The 25,049-nt window shown below is 41.6% G+C and overlaps 1 protein-coding gene across 5 annotated transcripts in view; it reads right to left on the bottom strand.

Annotated features, from left to right (window-relative positions):
* The window catches only part of GRB10 (growth factor receptor bound protein 10), a 146,882-nt gene extending 123,922 nt beyond the window's left edge, over positions 1–22,960 (bottom strand). For 3 of the 5 annotated variants that reach the window (XM_075212633.1, XM_075212635.1, XM_075212636.1), the window contains exon 1: positions 22,531–22,955. The gene's annotated coding sequence lies outside the window, so the exon portion shown is untranslated. Of the gene's footprint in view, positions 1–21,321; positions 21,456–22,530 lie in introns of those variants that run through there. The other 2 variants (XM_075212637.1, XM_075212634.1) reach the window with 2 other exon arrangements.
* Positions 22,961–25,049: the final 2,089 nt, after the last annotated feature.

The following is a 25,049-nucleotide window of genomic DNA, read 5'->3' as shown; positions in this document are numbered from 1 at the left end:
TATTACAAACAGATCAGTTAGAAGGCATTTTCTTTATTCTAACATTCTTTCAACTGCTGTAAATTATGCACTGTACTCCCTTTAAATACTGTATTCATTGACAAGCATCCCAGGGCTGTCAGACAGACTGTGGTAGCCAGCACTATAGATTAGATTTTATAGCATGCTGCTCTGGCTCCCTCAGATGAGCACACAGCACAGGACAGGCAGGCAAGAGAATCAATTGTCAATGATATGGGTGCTTACATGATTCAGAGCAGTTTTATCGAGCCACCTTTAAAAAGGTTCCCATACATAAGAAATTGATAGGCTGTTTTAGACGGATAGACGGATATGCCACAAATCAATGTACCTATCCGTCCCTTGGTTAGGCAATTGAAGCCGTCCATTTAAGTGTACTGTTTGAGTCAGAAGTATGGCACACCGTCATAGTCATCATTTATTTATATAGCGCCACTGATTCCGCAGCGCTGTACAGAGAACTCATTCACATCAGTCCCTGCCCCATTGCAGCTTACAGTCTAAATTTCCTAATGCACAGACATAGAAAGAGAGAGACTAGGGTCAATTTGATAGCAGCCAATTAACCTACTAGTATGTTTTTGGAGTGTGGGAAGAAACCAGAGCACCCGGAGGAAACCCACGCAAACACTGGGAGAACATACAAACTCCATACAGATAAGGTCATGGTCGGGAATCAAACTCATGACCCCAGTGCTGTGAGGCAGAAGTGCTAATCACCAAGCCCCCGTGCTGCCCATGCCAGACAGCCGTCAGCGACAGTGGGGGTCTGGATTTGTTTATAAACATCAGTTTAGGGCATCCACTTTCCTGGTACAGATATACACAGCAGGCAGGCATGAAAGTTAGTTAAACTGGCTCAACACTCCCATCCAAATAATTAAAGGATCATTTCACTCAACTACAACGAGAACTTAAATTTATATTATTTATTTGGCGACACAGATTCTGTAGTGTCAGATACAGAAGTAACAAATAGATTATGCAATACATGTCAGTAGCAGATTAGTACGAGTAATGCTATGGGGACTCAGAGTGCAGAAAGATGCGATAGGACGTACAAGGGACAGTAGACAGATGTGGGACAAGTAGAGAACCCTGTCTGAGTGCTTACATTCAAAACTTCCAGTCAATATCTGTACTATTCCATTTCTAAACACACTTCTGCATGGCTGGCAGTCTTCCTCCAGGAAATGCATGACGACATGCGACAACTGTTGACAAAGGTCATCCCTGAGTAACATCATGCAGCTCTTCCATGTGCCAGGAGGAGAGGACATCAAACTCCATAACATCCATGTCCTTGTCAGAATCAGGGACACCCAAGTCTGGAAGGTGGGCACATGAAAGGAGCAGCTACATGGCGGTTTTTTCCACGCTTGTACACCACATCAAGATGGTACCTTTGGAGCATGAGCTGTTGGATACATGCTGAAGCAGTGTGCATAGTTTTCTGGAGAACAGTGGTCAGTGGTTGGTGATCTGTTTCAACCACCACCGGACGTCCATAAATGAACTCCTTAAACTTTTGACAGGCAAAGACAAGGGCAAGCAGTTCCTTTTCAATCTGAGTGTATTGTGACTGTCTGTAAGGGCTCTGGATGCAAAACTGATGGTGCCGTCTGTTTACAGCCCAACACCATGCTGGGACGTATCAGCAGAGATGACCACGGGAACATGTACATCAAAGAACTGGAGCACTGAGCTACAAGTGATCATACCATTGAGAGCAATCGCATCAGTCCAACCAACACCATTCAATGTTATTGTGTAAAAGCTGGTGGAGCGGAGCTGTGACATCACTGTAGTGAGGTAGAAGACGTTTTGAAAGGTAATTTGTCATACCTAGAAATCGTTGCAAACTCAGCTTGTCTGTGGGGTTGGGCATTTGCTGGATAGCCCGTGTCTTGGCTGGATCTGCTTCGACACCCTCCGAGGTTAGAAGGTGGCCAACTTATGGGATCTCAGTAACTCTGTACAGACACTTGTCAGTGTTTAACTGCATGTTGATTTCACAAATCCTGTGGAAGACTTGAGGTGTATGTCATGTTCCTCCATGGTGTGACCCCACATGTGAAATCATCATTGATGACCTCAAGGGTATCCCCTCAAACTGGTGTTCTAGGCTGTGTTTGAACACTTCATTGCCAGTACAGATGTCATAGGGCATTTGGAGGAATGCATGTTTGCCCAGAAGTGTCAGATATAGTGACCAAGGATGACTCCTTGTTCAATGCGATTGGCCAGAACCTGCACTTGGAATCCAGAGTGGTGAATATCTTTACATTTGGCATGGACTTGCTCCACAGTTATGAGGGGGTGATAAGGTCTCATAGCTTTATTCAGATGCAGAGTCAACGCAGAGGTGTACTGAACCACACTTTTTAACTGCAGCAATCAAGGCCAACACCCATGGGGTGGCTTCTACCACTGGAGCAATGACACCTAATGCTATCATAGAAATTATTTCTGCTGTCACCTCATCTGTCAAGGCCAAAGGCACCTTCTGGCAACACCGTAGGTGGAACAGTCTCATCAAGACGCATATGATGTGACAGGGTGTTTCCAAAGGTCTTGCAACTGAACAGATCAGCAAAGTCTTATAATTCTGGAATATCCTGTTGCAACATGTGTATGTCAGAACTTAAACCTTTGGTAATTCTGCCAGACTGTATAAACCTGGGGTTGACAATCATCCACAATATGAAACTGCAGTGGGACATCTGTGGACTGAAACAAGGCCATACCCCCAGTCTTGATTACCTGGCCACCGTAAGCAATTAAATTAGGTGTCTTGGGGTTTGTGCACTGGAGTTCATGCGACATATTGCATTTGACGCCAGTGTCAATTTTAATTGTTTTATTTACTTCCATAGTTGATGAGACAAATATTTTACCCTTTTCATCCCGGAGGTCAACACTCACAGTCAACAGTGCTGTAAGGATTGTTTTCTGGCGGTGTATCTACTGTAGGGACTTGGTGAGGCGGGCTGCTGGAATTTGCACTGTAGTGTTGTCCATCATCAGCTTTGGGCTTGGACCTGCACCAGCGAGCAAAGCGATTTGTTTTCCACAGGCATTGCAGCGTTTATTGAAAGCAGGACATTTGTGACATGCATAGGAATGGCGACCACCGCAATTCACACAGCAGGTTTGTTGCTACTCATGTTGCTGGAGGTCATATCAGTATGATAGACATCGTAAGTCCCACACACAATTCTGTCCCAGATGAGCGCACTTGATAAGTCATCATATTTGCATTTCTTTGCTAAAAGTTTCAATCAGGCAGCATATGACTGATGCTTTCAGATGGGCTCTGCACAGTAGTGTTAAATGTATGTCTGCCCATTTGACATTTTCCACTGGTAAGCTTCTCAAGTTTTTATTTAGGCTGTCTGGATACTCCTCATCTGAATAGACAAACATGTCCGCTTTATCTACAGCTTCAGCTAAATTGAGCAGTGTGTACGTCTGTACCTTTTTTGATTTGTCCGAGTCCAGCACAGCAGTATACACGCCATTCCTTCTTGAATTTGAGCCATGCATCCGTGCGATGGTGTCATCAAAACAAGTGGATCTATGCATCAGAGACCTTGTGCCATCACAGCCAACCTTTTGACACCATGTAAAATATGTTTTTACTGTGTGGTATATACTGAGAACTGAAGATGCCCGTCAGCCAGCACTTCCTGAATGGCAAGTGGTTGACAGTGATGTCACTTTCACCAAACACATAGCACACATCTACAACCCTCATTTATAAAATTATTTTGACAAGGGGAGTTAATGTAAACAATTATGTCTTTACTGTAAATTAAGCCAACAAGCTTTATATAGCGAGCCAGGCACTGATCAGTTTATCCAAACAAGTAACATGTTGCACAAAAAAAAAAACCAAAAAAAAAAACCACGATTTTACTGTACATTGGGAAGAGTTACCAATGCAAACAACCATATTCAAGCATCCCATGTTTTTTTAATCTTTTCATAACACTATACAGATAATTTGACACCCGCTTCAGTGGCGCTTACAAATTTTCCTTACCCAAAATATGCACTGGGTCAAATTCCATAGAAAGCAGATGTTTCTGGATTGCAATAGGAAACCTACGCACTCACAGGAAACCCAGACATACACTGGGTGAATATAAAAACTCCATGCAGACAGTGCCTTGGTCAAAATAAAACCTTAGGGCCCAGGTCAGCAGTGCCAACCACTGAAGATTAGTCACAGCAACATGAATTGCTAAACTTGCACACTGCTTACTATGCATGTTTGACTATAGTAAACTGATCCTCACAATATTCCTAAAAACTGAAGCTCTTACATTTGATTCTTATTTATACATGAATTGCTAAAATGTACTTTAGTATAAGCAAGGTTCCAAGAGATGTTTACAAGGGTCTCTGAACATTTCCAAATGGGCTAGGTTATATTTAACCAGGGTTCAGAGTCATTTCTAGTCTTAATACCAAAACACCATTCATTGATAAATTCTAAATTTAGCCACTGAAAATTTGTTTTACTATTGTGATATAGCATGTTATAGCATGCATTTGTCTTCACATTGTGATCAAGGGACAAGTTTGCATCATTAGAGTTTAAGCGCAAGTGTAGGCAGCTCTTGTGAATCAGAATTCTCCAATGTATAAACAAAAAAAACAAAACTGTGGTGTGGCAGGGAGTATATGTGCAAAACAGACATGAGGGCCCATTTTGTTAACACCTATCCTACAGTATATATCCTAAATAAGCTATTCTTAAGCACAGTACCCAACTTGCTCACCAAGCAATTTTTTTTTAATTTTTCTTGTAATAGGTAGGTGGCTGGGTGTATGTAGCCCTCTGACCATGCCCTGTTCTCAGCAGCAACCCAAGGTCTGCAAGTTTGAATAGAAACATGAATAGCTTTTCGTGTTTGGATCGGTCCAATGTGTAGGCTGGGTTTTCATGCCTGCGTCTGGGATCTGACCGGTAGGTAGTCCTCCACAGGTTGGCACAGCAAGTGAGGTAGGACCAATTACATTCCTATATTAGAGTGCACCAGTCATGCAGCCTTGAAAAATCTGACCATAGATAGTAAAGCATCCATAAAATCCTACAACCCTAGAAATGGCTGTTGGAGGGGGACGGAGGTGATTTAAAAATACAAATAAGACTGTTTACATAGCATTTCTTACTGTGGCTGGATCACTTAGAAATGTATACAAATAGTTATTTCTATCAGTGGTGCAGGTCTACCACTGTATATCATTGCAAGTGAATTGAAAACGTATTGATTTCCAAGTCATTATACCATGGAATTTATTTTTGTAACTTTTCTAAAAAGGAAGTCCCACACTAGTTAAGCCTTTTCGTCTTTGAGTGACCAACATCTTTTTAGCCTGAATGAACAGCAGGGAGTTATGCTGTACATCATGTTACAGAGATAGTGGAACAATCGGAATGATGTAAAAGCAAGTAATTTGGGAAATCACAGATTTATGTCAATTGTGTTAAATTCAAGCTTAGAGATTACATCCTTATGCTAAACATTGAATGTAATGTTTCAAAAGTTATGGTGCCAAGTATGGAGAGGGTGTGGGGGTTATCCCCTGTCAACATATCAGAAACTATTAAAAAAAAAAAGTACACTTGGTATACTACAGTCAAAATACAATCTGTACTTCTGGATGATCACTAGTACTTTCAACGGGTGTTTAAATGTCCTTACAAGGACCTTTGAGCAATAACTATGTGTGTGAAGATTCTGCCCGATGCCTATTGCCTGCTGTATCCTGTGATCAACAGATAAGAGCTTACACTAATCCGTTCACCAATTGTCTAGTGCTGAACCCAGCATCTGTCAATGCTCTGCCCACTACCAAGCATTTCTGATCCATAGTAAGCAGTCAGGAGGTACCAGCCAGCCCCAGTAAAGAGATGCTGCAGCGACTACACCAGCCATCCTGAAGTAAGCAGTTACAGGTGCCGAGGAAAGCCTGGTTGTGGCAGTTGAATCCTCAACTACTGCACAGTTGGCAAATGTCTGGTCGCAGGCGACTCCAGTAGGAACGGTCAGTAACACAGTTACTGGCAGTGAGAAAGCAGTCCAGATAAATCATAGCATTTGTTCTCCCCGACTCCCCCACAGAGCTGAATGGGCTTGCTTTGCCATCAGTCACACCAACTAATTGAAGGTTCTGTGGCAGATTGACCACTGTTGTATAAGTTAATATGCTGCATGAGCATTCTAAAAGCCACAATTCATAAATCAGATTACATTCCCAGTCAAACAAAAAAAAAAAAGTTACCCAAGTTCCTAGCAAAGCACCTTCCTGCTTTTTTTTAGCTCCTCATTCATCCCGTAAGTGTACCTTAGAAAAACAACAAATGAAAGATATGCCAGTGCAGCAGAGAAACTGCACAGCACATGGTCACTAAAGCTGCTGAGAAAGACTGAAAGCAGTCTGGCGACTTGAAATTCACCATACTTGGACAGCATAGGAGAGCTTTTACCAGTTGGGTGGGAGATAAAGTCAATCTACTGAAGCGCAGCTAGAGCATTGCTTGATGTGCTCTCCTGGTTATTACAGTAAAGGAATCTACTCACTACTGTGAGCAAAAATGAGCAGATATTTCAAGCTGGATATCACCAAGGCGTTTAATTGTGCAAGGCTTCAGTGGCACTTACAGGGGAATTCAATTAACCGCACAGACAGCAAGATGAGACTCACTGCAGACGTTCAGTTTCAGAGCAATTGCCATAGCAAAAGCCTCTACTCGAACAGACAAGGTTACAAGACTGGTGAAATAGGCTGTTTGTCTGTCAAGGCTGCAAGACTATTAAGAAAAGAGGCACTCCACGACAGATTGGGCAGACTTATATCGGCTCCTTAACACTAACTGCAAGACAATCAAATGGAGTGCCAATCCCATAGAGGAATCTGCTACTTGTCCTGACCACCAATATTCTACGTCCCTGCCGCTGGTATTTTGGTTGCTTAGTTCATATTGCCATATGGTGAGGACATTCCAGATTTTGATTTGTGCCAAGCAAAACATCTTTCCAGAATTGTTCAGCATCTGCTGCATGTACCCTGCCCAATACTGCATTACATCTAAAGCCATTTAAACATGGGGAAGTCTGAGACAGAAGTACTGTCTTGTATTTCCACACACTTCTGGTACTACTTTTGCCCTCACCTAAAACCAACACACAGTACTGACCAACTATGGAGAGGACTACTACACCCTTAATTACTACACCTTTTGTCAGGATTTGAACTCTGGACTCCTGTCTGATGTCTGCTGCTCCTTGATATTGCCCTCTATCAAAGTTTCATCTCACTGCTTCCCTGATTTTCTTGATCCTGACTTCCTATATAAGCCAGGCCATGTTCTTTCCTCCCTACAAGACTGCTCATGTGAGTGATCTAGATGCTGTTCTGACATTCTCATCTTATCCTAGACTTTACCTCTGCAGAAACGCTTTGGTTTTATCTGCTCTATCTTTGTACTGATCCAGCTGCCTCTGACTATTCTTGATTAAAGCAAGCCTCTCGCTCAGCTTTCATTCCCAACCACTGGACTCCAATTCTGGTTTGTTAGAACACAAATGTAGAGGAACCGTATTCTTACAGTATGCCGAGTATTCTGTTACCTCACACTTTGCATATACTATGTGCCATTACAGACCATAGGTAATTAGACCTTTATCCTGATAAAGGTGTCAAGTGGCATAATCCCTTTACTTGCAAGTGTATTCCTGCATGTGGTTTTTAAGGAGTGGAGTTGAGGGACCCTGCTGGTCCCTGAAGGACCCAAGACCTCAAAAGTGAAAGAGATGAAGAAACAGGTGAAGACAGGTAAGAACACAAAATTAGGAAGGGTGCAAGCCAATTGTGATGTGTACCTCAAGGTATAGGCTGGCATCCAGACACAGGGTCTGCAAGTGTCAAAATTTTATTTGAACACAAAAAAAAAAAAAAAAAGTATAGCACGTCAAATCCAGTCCATGCTGTTGAAGGGGGGCAGAAGAATGCAGAATGATGATGCATTTTAATGAATATTTGGTAACTCCCTATTCCCCCCCCCCCCCTCCCTCAGATGAAAATAGATGTCATTGCTTTAAGAGCTGTGGCACTGGAAACAGGAACACTGGTTTCCACATAAAAAGCTGTGTCAGTCCGTAGGCAAACTGAAAGGGGGGAGGGTCCTAGTGCCTGGAAACCCCCCCCCCCCCCCCTCCAAGCCTAGGGCACCATATAATTGAGGTGGCTGGACCCTGCTCCACACAGCTGTTTGAAAAGGGAGCGCTGTGTGCACCTAACAGTAGTGCATGCAGCATTGCCCATGTATATGAGGATAGGAAGTGTTGGAGAGCAGCCAAGCACGGTCTGAAATTATAGCCATGCCCCCATGCATGCTGGTCATGCCCACTGGTGGCGTGGTGTGGAAACCCCCCTCTACAAATCCTGTGTTTGTCCCTGCAGTCATTATAAGTGCAACAGTTTTTGTAGTTAGCTATGCACACAATATATAAACAGAAATCTATATCATACATGCAACAATGGTTAGACGTATCATCCAATACCATAAGTGTGCCTTACAAATAAAAACAGTGCATTTCATCCCATGTCCACTTTTGCTAGTGCATCAAATGTTCTCAAACAGTTGCCTGGATTGAATGGGCTTTTACTCCAAGTTCAAATATGTGCCAAAGCTCTTGACATCAGCACAGGATATGTCTCTAGGACCAATTCCCAACAGGAGAATTATTAACCCAAAATGAGCACAAACTGCCCAAACTAGCAGCTTACACACTCAAGTCTGTAGCCATTTTAGTTAATCATGACCTCACAAAATCATCTACACTTATTCAAGCAAAAATATGCATTTTTTTAAAGATCAATTTAGCTCACACTAGGCCTAGAAGAAATAGTTACAGCGAATCTAGTTTAAAATTTAAAGTTTCTTGGATACTCGCCCTGTGAGCGTTTGTAAGAAACGCGGATTCACTTTTCAAGGTTGCAGTGAGTATGAATTTTATTACCATTGAGAAGTTGTCAGCAAATCGTATGTTTAACCCAGTGATACCCAATTACACATCTGCTGAAAATTTATGGCCAACACTTTTAGAACAGGCATATACACATGATACGCTGTGTTTTAACAGGAGAACTGTTTTCAACAAAAAAAAAAAAAAAAAAAACTAAACGTCTCCAAATGTTAGCTAAATTGGTACATGCTTATGAAGATAGGATTTGGACATCTGAACACGTTTAGATGTTGTCAGTGATGTATTCAAAAGGTTAAAAAAGTGTTCCCATACTTGAAGCACGATTGGAAGACAAAGATATGGCCAATATAAAAAATGGGAAGGCAGATTTGTATGCTCAATTCCCAAATATTAAAAGAAAAATATTACACAGATGTTAAGGAATTGGCAGAGCTGTATACAGAAGTCAATGTATTCAGAGATAAGGTAGCATCTAATGAGGTTCTAATTGCTGAATTACAAATGTGATTTAATCAATAGAGCACAGATGATAACACATTGATTTTTTGCATATTGGTTATCACCCTTCTCCACAACACAATACATCCATGCCTAGAAAGCAGGTATGTATAACAGATAAGCAGTGAAACGGATTATAGGACATAATATGCCCATACTTCCTCCTGTGATAGATCAGAGAAATCTAATAGCCTAAGTGGATGACCCTATAGAACGCACATTAACTTACTCCCCAACACCCATGAGGAATGGATCTAATGGTCGTGCACAATTTTTGTATGAACAAGTTTTTGGCCTAGGCAGTGGTTGGAAAACTGTACATACCGCTCCTACACCACAAACATGTCACGGTAATAGCACAGGATTGCATGTTCCCCAACGAAATTATAGTATGGAGAAGATTCAATTTCTGTTGAAAATTCATAAGGAAATTCCAAAGTATGATCCCATTATAGACCCTTTTACCTCCTGCGATATTTTTTGAGGGACATTGTGACAAATTTAGTGTCGCACCAGAACATCGCATGGACTTGTTGAAATTGTGGTTATCCACTCACCTCAAATCAGGAGGTATGCAGCAACTGGAAAAACTGCTCCCAAAAATGGTCAATTTCATGATGAGGAAGACACTTTCTGTCCTCATGAAGTTGGCAACTGGTCATTGGGAAGTTACCCTAGAGATCCTATCTAACTTTAAACCAACCATTCACGATGAGCCATTGTCTCTATATGGTAGGTTTGAAGCAATGTATGCCTTGTGGTACAGACGTTCCACAAGGCATGATACGCATGTTTGAGGAAAATTTCCTTACGTTGACACAGCAACTCGCTTAAGTGCGGCTAAAGAACCAACGCTTGCAGACGCAGCAATGGTTATAGGAGAGTATACACAAGATTTGATTGAAAAATAGGAAGTCACTGAAGATCAAGGAATATGTTGTGGTAAATGGCAGATCACAAGATGACCCTTACACAACATATGGCAATGTTGTGCTCAAACAGACACATTATCCCTACTGCTCCTCCACAGGAGAAATGGGTGAATGTGCAATGTTATGCATGCCTAAAGTTTGGCCATGTATGACGTAACTGTCCACAAGGTGTTCACTAAGAGTTCCTTATACACTCTCTGCGAACAGGTAAACAATTGTGGCTTACAGTAAGCACAAGTAGCAGTTTGCACAGCAGTTGGCCCTACTGGGAATCTGGTGCAACTAGATTGAAGGTTAGGGACCCCTAAGGATCTGGCACCAATATGCAATATCATATTGGATTCCTCAGGGAGACCACACAATGGGCAGAAAAAAAAATAATGAATTTCTGAAAATTAGGCTTGATAGCGGGGCAGAAATTTCAATCACTAATGTAGAACATGACTTACTACCAGACAGTCCTCAGTGTGTGGTGACTGAATTTGATCAACAAGGGGAGCGCCCAAAGAATTGAGGAAGTCACTGGCAATCAATGATTTCACCTTAAAAATTCTTATGTGGTATTATTAAGGTTATGATAACATTATCAGGACTGATGTAATGAAACAGAATGGCTGGATCTTAGACCTAGCCAACTGTTTGCTATGGAAGGGCCCACGAAACTCAAAAGGTCTGTGTGATAAAGAAACATCACTTAGGACCACCCATACATGAAATTGTTGGAACAGTTAACATGGTTATACACAAATGGCCAGAGGTCTCGCATAACAGACCTTGAACCTATTGTATACAAATTCCCAAAGCTATGGGCTCAAGGGAAGAATGACTGTGGAAAGATGATGATCAGGTGGACAAACAAGGACCAGATCCCCCACCTCAACACCAATATTGTTTCCCCCCTGAAGCTATGGAACCAGTGATAGAAGCTGTGACTGACTTAGAAGCAAGGGGGAGGTCAAAAAGGGAAATTCCAAGTGTAATAATCCCTTATGGCCTGTCAAGAAGGAGACTAACACCTAGAGGCTCACAATTGATCTCAGGGTTTTGAATAAATATACCCCCATGTCAGCAGAGGTGGTAGCAGAGACACCAGACATATTGGAAAGAATAAACGGCAAAAGCAAGGTATTCTCCATCATTGATGTAGCCAGTGTTTTCTTTTCGATACCATTGACAGAAAATTATTATTATTAAGTATTTTCACACCCAGAATGCCTGCTGCAATATGTGGATGATCTACTACTCCATACAGAGACTATGGAGGAACATTTGACACTCCTACAGGAATGGTTAGCCCTCCTTGTACATGCAGGGCTCCAACTGAGTCCTCACAAAGCAAAGCTGGCTAGGTCAGAGGTCATTTTTTGGAGTCAAGATCGCTCATGGGACAAAAAGCTATAATTGCTGCCCAAGTTGAGGCAATATTCCAGTTACCTAGACCAAATACCCTACAAGATTTGCGAAAATTCCTTGGGTGTTACAAACTTCATGAGGGAGTTCATAGAGGATTTTGCTACAAAAGCGAAACCTCTGTATGAGTTGCTTAGGGGTGAGGAACCTTCATTGAAAGGATGGGCAGACGCACAGGAAGAGGCATTTTCTACTCTAAAAAGAGATCTCTCTTCTGCCCCAGTTTTGGCCACTCCACACACAGAGGGTGAGCTGGCAATTCAGGCTCACGCTGGCCCAGAGTCCATATCATTCTTGCTACAAGAAAGGATCTGTGACTAGACCACTAGGGTATTTCTCAAGACTACTTTCTCCTGTGGAAAGGGGTTTTGATGAATGTGAAAAACAACTGGCTGCAATACATTATGATGTCAAAGTGACATAACATATTGTGGGCTTTAGACCCCTTACCAGTGCCGTAACGAGGGCGGTGCTGTTGCCCCGGGCGCAAGGTCAAGGGGGCGCAGCAGTCGCCCGCTACCTGCCTCCATAGCTTCATCCCTAAGAGAGAGAGATACTTACAACAGTTGGATGCTTCAGCCCTTAAGTCTGTCCCGCATTGGAACGCATATGTGTTCCACTGACAGGAAGTTCGGCATTTGGAACGCATATGCGTTCCACTGCGGGACAGACTTAAGGGCTGAAGCATCCAACTGTTGTAAGTATCTCTCTCTCTCGACGTTATCAAATATGCCACAAGCTGTCAGAGGTGCACGCTGCACAGTAAGCATGGTCCAGTTCAGAATACTTCACTGCATGCTTAACCCCAACTGGAGTCTACTCTGCAATCTGTACTGTGCTTGGAGCAGTCTGGTCAGTACATTTTTTTGTTGCACACAACTGTTCTTTATTCTGTCAATTATTAATGAGCTAAGCAGTGGCACAAGAGGTCCAGCCTTATTTTTCAAAAAATAGAGGGGGACTAGTACATCAATGAGGAAGTATAGGAAGGGTTACAAAATGGGAAATGGACACAATATTAATACAGATACATTAAAATACGTAATAATTGATCAAAAATGGTCATAGATTTAAGTTGTTCCTAGCCATATTATGTAGATGCTGTATGTTGAGGTTCCATTAAATTGAAATGTGTGGGGTCTCAGTATTTGCCAACATTTCTTGTTTACCTATTACACTCTGAATTAGTGGTGAACACCTGGAGTTTACATGAATATTGTAAAAACTAATTTTTATATACTCTGTACATTATTTAGGTCTTGTGAGTGCTTCATATCCTGTGTGTCTCTCTGCGTGCGTGTATGTGTGTATATATATATATATATATATATATTTCTTTCCGTAAAGTGCTAGCCACACCCACATTAGGTTGACCACACCCACTTGTCACATGCCACTCCCACTTAGATGGGGGGCACCCTGTCTCGCCCAGGGCACCAAAATTTCTAGTTACGGCACTGCCCCTTACTATACAGACCCCACACTCTCCATTAACCCTCCTACTCCGGGACATGCTGCCTGGTGTCTCAGATGTTTGGTAGATGGATAATGGGTTTGAATGGGTGCAATCTCAAAGTCACAAGGCCAAATATATATTGTCTCACCTGCTAAACAGCAGGGATGGAACACAACTGTGGACAAATGCCATATGATGAAACAATGACTTTGTTTAGACAAACGCATCGGGATGACTGAGTCATCTTTGTTGATGGGTCTCTCATGGATGGGAAATATGTGACAGGTTATGCAGTCTCAGATAAGACTAAAGGACTTCAGAGTTGTTAAGTTAACTGGTCACCTGTCAGCACAAAGGGCAGAATTGGAGGCAGTAAAGGAAGCCCTAGCAACAGCTCATATGTAGTTCGGTCCCTGACGTTACACTTGGATACCTGGCACAGGCACGGCTTTGGGGACTGCCAGAAACCCCCCCTCCCCCCCCTTTCCAGACCCAGATTACAAAGTATCATATTATAAGGTGACGATACAAGACTCTGGAAGAAGGCCCAGTGTCATATGAAGAGGAACAAATGAAGGATCCTCTTCCACCCCACATTACCGCACGGTCCCTGGTCAATTAAACAGGGCATTCTGTGTCGCACAAACAATGAGGGTTCAGAACCCCTGCCAGTTGTCCCTGCACATCTTAGAGGAGCTGGTGGTTGAGTTTTGTCAGCTCTACCTGGACAACTGGCCGAGAAAAATGTATATCCCTCTTAAAGGACAAATTATACTAGTTGGGAAAGTCAAAGACAGTTGAAATTGTCAGTGTCTTGTGTGTGCACACAAGTGAACCCCAGAGCTCCAGCTCATGCCAGTTCTACAGTGTGTGCCCCCTGCAGAAGGACCATGGGCTGCCCATCAGATAGATTTTATTGGACCACAACCAGCTGGCAGTCACAATTGTAGGTATGCCTTGGTAGTTGTAGATGTATTTTCAAAAAGGGTGGAGGCCATTACAAATATAAATGACTGCTACTACCACAGCAAGGGTCTTATGGGAAATAGAACCTGTCACATTGGGGAGTTACCAGGATCATTGAATCTGATCAGGGAACACTTTACTGGCAAGGTCATAAAAGCGCTTTGTGAACTACTGGACATAAAACAGCGATTTCATGTACCTTATCCCCAGTCAGCAGGATTAGTAGAACGAAGCAAACAATTAAATCTCGTTTGACTAAGACACTGTTAGAGAAGGGCCCCTCTTGGGTGACCGCTCTGCCTGCAATACTGATGGCTATTTGGGCAACTGAGGCAACTACAACCAAGATCACTCCATTTGAGCTCATCATTGTCACAAAATGCCACTTTGCTTCCCCAATGAACCCCATCAAACAGGCAATTGCCAGAGATGTGTTCTTACAACAGGTGCAAAATAACCTGAAAGAACTGCTGCCATACGCAACCATCTGGCTGAACAAACCCTACCTACAGGTGGAGACTCCCATGCATCCAGTAGATAGTCTGGTAATTATCAAGACATTCCGAAAGGCAGGTCCCCGAGATGCAAACTGGGAGGGACCATATCAGGTCCTTGAAATCCTGGGTGATACAATGCTAAAAGTACAAAGGCCACAAAGAAAGAATCTCAGAGAAGATGTAAAGTTCTCTGGGTCCACGTTGATCAAGTGTAAACCACGCAAGCCTCCTTAACTCAATAGAGTGCTTCTGTGCTCATCGAGACGGGTAGATTAAGAAATCATACCCCTTCCAAACATTATTTAAAAAAAAAAAAAAAAAAAAGTTTTAACTGATCATTGAGAACCATAATGTAAGAAAAGGAAAATACTAGAGCCCTACCCCGATTACATCTTGTACTCTATACGCAACCAACAGCGCTCAAAGAGGGACACTCCTCCGAGGAGCATATTGTACTCTCGCTCTAGGCGTTGATGTAGCAGAGGAGATGGGAAGAAATCAGAGAAGCAACTAGGTACCCATCCAGATACTCCTGTGAGGCTTCAGAAAATTCCGCTTGATTTTGGTTCAGAACCAAATTGGCTGCTCGACTTCGGGAACAAAGACGACATACTGCAGAAACTTTCTGGGAATCAACCTACAATCAAGCTGGAACATGATGCCAAAGTATCCTCTTCACATTCATCCTGTAAAAGTTATCATACTGAACATATGAAGACTAAAAAACAAATGATGAACTATTAAGGGAAGGCGGGGTGGGGGGGGGTTGGGTGCGGGTATTACGGACTTTGCAGTAACAGAAATTACTTTACAGGAATGTCTTAACACCCTCGGGGAAAGGGTGTTTTTTCCCATTATGGTTCCCCCTTTAGGAGGTGCTTTCCTGTTGTGTGCCAATAACACAAGGTTTTTTTTATCTCCTCCATAGTTGGAGATAAATCAGGGTTTCTCTCCTTTATTTTTTAGTTCACACCAAATCTAGGGACAGGTAATTTTTACTTGTAGTGTCGGGCTTCCAACAGGGGGACTGAAGGGGGAGCCGCGCTGTGCGCATGTACAGAATACACCTGCGCATGTGCAGTTGCATAGCAGATCCACCACTGTGTGTGCGGACTCAAGTCGGCCCATACACAGTGGGGAGAACTGCCAGGGGTGATGACATCACCACCCCTGGACACAAAGCTCCATGTGTGCAGTGAGCCACCACACGTTGCAGCTGGGAGTTTTTGGGTCTGGACTAAAAAAGCCAGACCCGGGACCACCCCCTCGGTCTCGTCCTGCCTGCCCCTGGACAACGAACACTACAAGAAAGGGTTAACAGGAACACTACAGAAAATATATTACACTATAGGAAAGGCAGCATACTATTCTATAGGGATACACTACAGAAATGATATACTACAGCAAAGGATAGGAATACACTATACTACAACAAAAACGACTATACTACAGGAACGTTCCCCACACTGCAGATCAAAAATTGGATCAAGGATACAAGGATTTGATAAGTATCATTGATAAATTATAATAAATATAATATATAAAGTTGTGTTAATATTGATTTGACTTGTTTATCTGTGATAGTTAAATTATAAATAATTTTTATCAAGGATACATATGTAAGGCGAGGATAGTGTAAGGAATAACAGTGGTGAACCTAGGGTTAATTTTATATGGATATACTGTTATGTTGAACAACATTATATATGTGTGAACTGTGAATGCAAGCTTTAGTGTTAACAGTAAAATACTTTGATTTAAATACACATGTTGTGAGTATTGGTTATTTATAATGAATATATACTGTGAAGTACTGCTGAGAGTGGTTATTGGATAAATAATTCTGTAAAGCTTAAGTGTTATTTAGTGTGGTCAAAAGACTGAGTAAGGCAACAGTGTAAGGATAAGTGCATAAAAGTGCGAATTTTATAACAAGTGTATCCAAGAACAGAATAAGAGGATAGCGTGCGCATGAGAGGCGCAACCACAGGTTCTTTAACAATTAGCATTTGCTCACCCTACCACGACCCTGTCCATTCACCAGACAGATGCACATAGAGGTTTTTGTCAAAACACTACAGACTTAATGTTGTGGCTGATCCAGTGCCAAAGGTTTGTACTTCACATTATGCTTAGGACAGCTCTTGACCCCAAACCACAGCTATACAAGTTCAGAACCATGAATATGCTACTGGGAGAATACAGTTACCAATCATGATCAAGTTCACACCCATGTATATGTAGTATGACACTGCCAGATAGGATTATAGTCATCAGTGTGCATGATGGTGTTAAGCTTTGGTATGCTTAGCTTTGTATTCCTTACAATCCTTACAGCATGCTTAAATTTTGGGTCAACCATGTCTACATAGAGGTTTATGAACAGAAAGCCTCTATGTAAAGGTTGTACCTTTCACAAACAATGATCTATCTGCAATTAAAAGTTTCCTGTGCCCCATTCTTTAACGTATACATTCTTAAAAAATTACTTTGTTAATTTTATGGCCCCTTCTCAATCTAAGCCATGTTATCTTACCTAGTAAGTCACTATTTTATTTATACCAGTTTTCCACATTTGTATAAATTCTCAAAGTACATTGCCAACATATGTATATTGCTGGATCATTTCCTGCATAACTGACCTGCTTATTGGAAGACAAATATCAGTGACATGTGGCCATCTTACAGCTGTATTTACCAACATGGCAAAAAAAAGGGTCTGATTTCATTTATTACCTGGAAGCAGTAATTTTGGAACAGCACTGCAATATTTGGCCAGTCTACCAATATTGGCTGTGATATTACAGAATGATGGTCACACATGCTGCGATATTGCGATGTGTACATGTAGCCCAAAAGTACATGATAACTACAAGATTCAAAACAATTGTATGTTTATCAGGCATGTTTGCGTACATCATCATCAATTTATATAGCACCACTAATTCCGCAGCACTGTACAGAGAACTCACATCAGTCCCTGCCCCATTGTGGCCTACATTCTAAATTCCCCAACATACACACACTAGGGTCAATTTGATAGCAGCCAATTAACCTACCAGTATGTTTTATTGGAGAGTGGGAGGAAACCAGAGCACCTGGAGGAAACCCACGCAAACATGGGGTGAACATACAAACTACACACAGATAAGGCCATGGTCTGGGAATTGAACTCATGACCTCAGTGCTGAAAGGCAGAAATGCTAACCACTACACCATCGTGCTGCCCACTGTCAGAAAATGGACAGCCATCATCCTGTGTGTAGTCATCTTCATACAGCACCATCATGTCCCCACCACACTAGAACACAAGAGTTAAATCAGTACTTAAAATGCTTAATTTGCAAAAATGATTCATCAGACCTATGTAGCTTTCAGCAGCTACCACAGTTCAGGAAATACACAAGTGCTGATACAAATATAGTGGCCTCACATAAGATTGGTTCTGTCTCCATGGTGAAATTGTCAAAAGATCATTTGAAGACACTATTGGATTATTTGCAGATGATTGGAAGGAGACCCATTGGCCTTAATGGAGAGTGCACTTAATATTAGTACTCACTTCAGCAAGCATTCTGGCTCATGAAATAAATCCAACATTCTCCTCATCGCCTCCATTGCCCCCCCCCCCCCCCCTCAAATTTTATATCTAGTTCAGAAATAAAAAAAAATATGAGCGTAAAGTTGTCTCATAACTCACAGGATTTCTATACCCTCATCTCAGCAATTTACCTGTAGATTTGACAGGCTGCTTCTGCCACTCCACAATCCTTTGCTGTTCAGACAGGAACTGAACACTTCCACTCAGAGCCTAAGATAATGGGGTGTTCTGTCTGGCATCTTTTCAGATCACTCAGCTGTGTGGAGTCTTCTGTCAGATTAATTTGAACGTGCACAAGGCTAATAACTGTTTGCTGGTCCCATAGAGAGTACCACTGACATAGGAATCGCTAACAGTTATGCGATTTGTGGTCCCACATGTCACTATAGGTAGTAACAGTTATGACAAGTTATCAGAATCCCCTTTTCCAGAATTGTCAGTACTAGATTTTATCAAAACACTATAATGCGTTATACACCAGTTTTAAACTCCATTATAATCTGTGCAAGTACTAAGTGGATTTGCACCATATAGGAGGCAGTTTTGGAAAGTATGGATTATAATTATTGGGAGGAAGCATTGGAGAATGCATATCCCCTTGACACACAAAGCACCCGTTTTCATTATAGATTGCATAGGGCCTAGTATTCCATGATACAATATTCATCATCATCTATTTATATAGCGCCACTAATTCCACAGCGCTGTACAGAGAACTCACATCAGTCCCTGCCCCATTGGGGCTTACAGCCTAAGTTCCCTAATACATCAACACATACTAGGGTAAATTTGATAGCAGCCAATTAACCTACCAGTATGTTTTTGGAGTGTGGGAGGAAACCCATGCAAACACGGGGAGAACATACAAACTCCTCACAGATAAGGCCATGGTCATATTACTTGATCAGTGCATGTAAATGCCTTACGCATGGCATATCACTTACCAAATATTTGCACATGATATGAACTTGTCTGGTGGCAAATACATTTTGGATAAACTACCCATTTACTTAAATATTATCCTGTTTAACACTAGAAATATTCAGGAGGGAAAGGGTTGACTTATACTGCACCCATATATAAAAGGATGTAATAACCTCTATGGTCTCCTCCACTACCCAATTCCATCATTAGATGGAATGGTGTGGATTGCATTTAACACTGCAACCCACACCATTAGGTAACATGAAACCACTGGTATGTTCCCCTAATTTGTTTTATTCTTCTTATGCTCAATACAAATAAGGGTATTTTTTTTAAATGTCAATTTAAAACCTCAATCTGTACTTCTGATAAACGCCACAAAGTTGCTTCTATTCTATAGTGTTCATTGTTTTTAAACTAATAGGCATGTCAGGCTTAGTGGGTGTTTGAAGTGCTCACATCAGCCATAAACTCACATGACAAATCCAGACTACTGTTGTGACATGTAGTTATAGACTTCCATAAAGTGAAGTTGTGGAAGAGGTTTACTCCTGTAGTTTGTACAGACTGCTGAAGCAGGGATTCCCACTCTTAGGTAAGAAAATATGGAATGACATATCTAAACATCGAGAGGCCCCTTTAGTAACTCGCTATGAAATACATTAAAAAAAAAGCAAAAAAAAAAGCTGTAAGTATTGCAAGCTTTATACTTTTACAAATAAGCATATATAATATGATTAAAAAGGATATGTACCAAGTCCAAGTATACCACCAATACAAAAACACACATTCACTGGTCTATGGTTAAAGCTCAATTAATGGCCAGTTTGAGAAATCCCACAAAACAATGTTTTTTTGCCTCTGGTTGTTAGGCCCTCACAAAATAAACTTGGTAGTTTAGTTTGCTACTTTTAATATATATTGAAGCACAGGAATTGTAGACTGTATTGTGCCTTTAAAAAGAATGATGCAATATTTTTGGGTAGGTTTAACAATGCCTAGGGCCAAGTAACGAAACTATGTATGTTCTTCTCTTTAAGAATGCAGCAATAAATGTTGTATTAATTGCGTCTGGAATACAGTGCTGTGCCCAATTTCTTCTCCACCTATTGTGTGTCAAAACAATGGAGGAAAGAACACATTTACCCATATTACTTAAAATACTTTTACAGATAAACAAGTACACAATAGATAATAAATCAAATTAGTATTGCAATGGTTTTAGGAGCATAGATTACACATTTGAAATACATGATATGCAACTACTCAGTGTAGGGCAGGCACAAAAACAAAACAAAAAACACATGTGGAGCACGAGTTCATTTTCTACTAGTTTGTCGTTACTTTATTGGTTAAAAATCATGCATCAAGCGTCATTTTATAATTCCATAGTCCCAATTAAGGAAATGACCTGAGGGAAAACATTTTACCCTTGTTTTATATATAAAGCCCAGTAAGATCCATTCATTGCAAACTTTAAACTTCAAATTTGAAGTCTTTTGATTGCATGTTGCCAAGGGATACAAGTGACAGTTAATAGCAATGAATAAAGTCTGTACTGCTCAATTCTTCCATAAAACATTTGTTGTAACAATTGTGGCTGTCTCACCTGTCCATAAAATACCTGCGACATCCCCTTAGTCAGCAATAATAAAAGAGGACCTGTCACTAAATGTTTGAACAACACTGCAGAATAAAAACACAATATTAGTGTTCTAGTTCTATGCCGAATGAAGACTAAAATCACGTCAGCTTGTCCTTATGCAGACCCAATATGTGCATACTATGATTGACAGAGTGCGAGCGTCTATCAATGAAACATCAGCACAGATTTAAACAACTGCTACATATGGGTGTGCTGTACAATATGCAATTAAAATGCATCAGTAATACACTCTTAAAGGATTATTACACACTTCCCCACCCTCTGTTATAAATGTGAACACGCTGCAGCAATTATTGTTGTGTAAAGCGATCACCTGAGGCGGCTATATGGAGATGGAGATGAACTTACGAGGTTCAAACTATTCCCTGTAGCAAACACGACACGTTTGTTTTGAGCCTCGCCTTTCACGTGGTTCTCTATCAGCTCTCCGCTGCCAGCACCCTCCTCTCACCCCTCCCATCTCCAGGGCTGCTGGAGAATACTTGGCAGTCGGGAAAATCATTGAATTTGCTTAAAATAAATCACTCGCTGAGAGGTGGGAGACTCCTACTCCCCTCCCCAATAAAAGTATAAGGGGGGGAAAAAAAAAAACCCTCTCCCAGCCCACTTGTGAAGTGAAGTGAAGGGGAGGCAGGAACATATGGGAGGAGAATTTAACGTGAGAGGGGTTGGTGGGTCAGTAACAGCCAGAGTGTAAACAAGTGAACTTCATTCTCCTCTCCACCCCCAAAGTCTAGTGACACAGCCACAGCTAGTGACACCAACGTCTCCTCCCCATTCCTCGGTCTCACATTGCAGGAGTGTAGCGGTGGGGGAGTGTGCAGCTCTGGGAATTTAAACCAAGACTGTTACAAATGGCAAGGAAGGAACACACATGTTGCTACAAACGTCGCAGCACTGGAAGAGCAGCGATTTTAATCAAACTAATCGCACACTGTGCACACTGCAGCCGAGACCTCACACGTGGAAGAGATTAACATATTGTAGGAGTCGTTACCATCTGGTAACATCTCTGTAGAGTGTTCCTAAAGATACTTCACTTGCGAGTTCAGTAAAGTTTTCAGTGATGAGGGTTACTTAGAATTAGTGTAATACAGTGACATGTCGTCCAATTAGGCTTCCATTAACACAAAACTATGGACAGCAATACTAATTAATTAGGAATATAAATAAACAGGACTTGCACTGCAGCGTGGGCTCCAGACACTTGTGCATATCAGTCCCCCGTTTACTAAGGCTTCTCGTGTCTGAATGGAGAGAGCACTGGGGTAGCGGGTGCGAGAATAGCACGTCCCAATTCGGGTCCAGCCCCTGCACTGGCCTATGCACTGGAGCGCAAGGAAACTCCACCACGCGTGATTATTAGTTTGGGGTTTGGATAGTTCTCGCTCTCTAGTACCTCATCCCCCTGACTGCACTTCCCCCCCCCCAAAGCTCAAGAGTGAAGATGCCCCATTCCGCAGCCAAGTGGAATCTGAATGCCAAAAAGAAAACGTATAAATGTAAATGTACACCAATAATACTACAACTAATCCAGATTGTATAGGGTTACAGTACCTGCTAGATGTCTTGTGTCCAATGGGCCTGTATGACAAATATACCAGAGTAAGCTGGAAATGATCAAGAAGATCCCGAGTTCCCTTGCCCAGTTCTTCTGTGCCTCTTACTTCCCAGCACTTTTTTTTCTTCTTGTGTTAAACTCCAGTTAGTAGCAAAAAACAAAAAAACAAAACAAAAACAATCCACATAACAATCAAAATCCCAGCGTTTGTCAAAATTGAACAATGTTTAAAGAAAGCTAAAAACTTGATTGTGGGAACTTGTGGAGTCTTGAGAGAAACAAGGCTCATTTGTATCCTCTATGCTTAGCGGTTCTTTATATGTCCCATGAATTCCTAAAGCTCTCTGCTGCAGTATTCTCTCCTTGTGCTTCTGCACTGCTAGGCTCAGCTGACTCCTTTACTCAGGATGCAATACTGCCACCTCCCCCTGTTCTCAGCCCCGGGTCTTTTAAACCCTCCCCTATCAGCTCACTACTAGTCGGGAGCGAGCAAGGGGGTGGGAATGTCAGTGCACAAGACAGGGTAAGGAGAGAGGGAGAAAGAAAAAGACACTGCAATCGCGAGGAGAGAAAGAGAGATAGAAACAAACACACAGAGAGAAAAACACATTGGTAAAAGATGTCATAGAGCAAATAGGTTAAATAAGCAACATTGAACAGGTGAGAGAAAGTAACTACGTTGGAAATCATGTACAAACATGACAGAGCAAGATGTATACGTAGCTATCAATAGCAACATGCATTAACTTGCAGCAGCCAATGCAGTACTTTACACAGACACTTCTACATATAAGGCATAAGAAAAGGTAAAAACGGTTCTAATTTGGGGAAATTGCCTTTACTTGTAATATTTTTACGTGGATCGTTGTAGGCACGTATAATACTGACATAAAAGTCAGCACTATTCAACTATCACTGTAAAATTGCAATTAATTAAGAATTCAAATGAACAGCATAATACCAAGCTTTCTGAATACATGAAACGAATTATATACTCTGGTTATCTCTTATTCCAGGATTTCTGCCACAGATTAAATATACTTCCCTGGATTATCTACTTCTGTCATAAGTATCACAAACTAATGGTGCCTTATATTGGGAGTCCCAAACTATTAGCCATGTTTCAACAATAACATTAGATATATTATTAACTACAGTTTTAATGTTTTATCATATATACAGTATGTGAAATAATTCTAGAATGCAGAACTGGGGGTCTCTTGGGTCTGATTGTGACCAAGGTGCTAGATCTGTGGAGCTTGCATATTCTCCCCGTGAAGGGTTCCACACTTTAGAGTTGTGGGAATGCAGAACAGTTTGCATCTGACACCCGTGTCTTGTTACGTCTGGAGAGTTGGAACAGGAGAAGGAAGCAAATGCAGCTCCAATACAGTAAGGACATGTTCATGCAAATGCCGCTCATGCAGACCATTTTTTTATTTTTCCCCAAGGAATTTAAAAGCTGGAATCAAGAAAAGAATCACCCCAAAGATTTAGTTTAGAAATAAAGTGGTGAACAAGGGTGTGTGGGGGTGTTTATATTTGTACTATTGTATATGTTTTTTATGGAAGACTGGTAAAACCAGTCTTCATCATTTATTTATTTATATAGCACCACTAATTCCACAGCGCTGTACAGAGAACTCACTCACATCAGTCCCTTCCCCATAGGAGCATACAGTCTAAATTCCCTTATATACACATACACACCGAGAGAGGCTAAGGGCAATGCAAAAACAGCCAATTAACTACTAGTATGATTTTAGAGTGTGGTAGGAAACCGGAGCACCCAGAGGAAACCCACATAAACAAAGGGAGAAAATAGAAATTCCCCACAGATAAAGCCATGGACAGTAATCAAACTCATGACCCCAGTGCTGAGAGGCAGAAGTGCTAACTGCTAAGCCACTGTGCTACCCACCATCAAGATGATGATGATGATGATGATGAATAGTATATCATCATGCCTAACTCATACACACGTATTTATACCTATATGCTGATTTGCATGTGGCTCAGAATATAGGCATAGATACGGTATAATTCTGTGTGACTTGTGTTGTAAATTATACCCATTTGGCGGCCTACTCTGCATCAGGCCCATTCTGAGTACCAGCGTCTATGAGCCTAGGGACTCACATTTATGTTCTCCTTATGCCTACACATAGCAGGAAATGTAGATATCAGGTACCTGTCACATCAGTGCCTATTAGATCCAAAAACGCTGCCAACAGCATTCATAGATCGCATAAGTGCTTGTTTAATAGGGACCCATTATTTACATTGCCTGCAGTAACAGAATGCAGGCATAAGAAGCAAATAAACACCAGGGGCTAGATTTACTAAACTGCGGGTTTGAAAAAGAGGAGATGTTGCCTATAGCAACCAATCAGATTCTAGCTGTCATTTATTTAGTACATTCTACAAAATGACAGCTAGAATCTGATTGGTTGCTATAGGCAACATCTCTTTTTCAAACCCGCCGTTTAGTAAATGTACCCCTAGGTTGCTTTGG

This window comes from Mixophyes fleayi, chromosome 5 (genome assembly GCF_038048845.1).
Source record: "Mixophyes fleayi isolate aMixFle1 chromosome 5, aMixFle1.hap1, whole genome shotgun sequence".
In the NCBI taxonomy this organism is placed as follows: Eukaryota; Metazoa; Chordata; class Amphibia; order Anura; family Limnodynastidae; genus Mixophyes; species Mixophyes fleayi.
The sequence above is the reverse complement of the archived record's forward strand: the minus strand, read 5'-3'. Positions and strand labels throughout refer to the sequence as shown.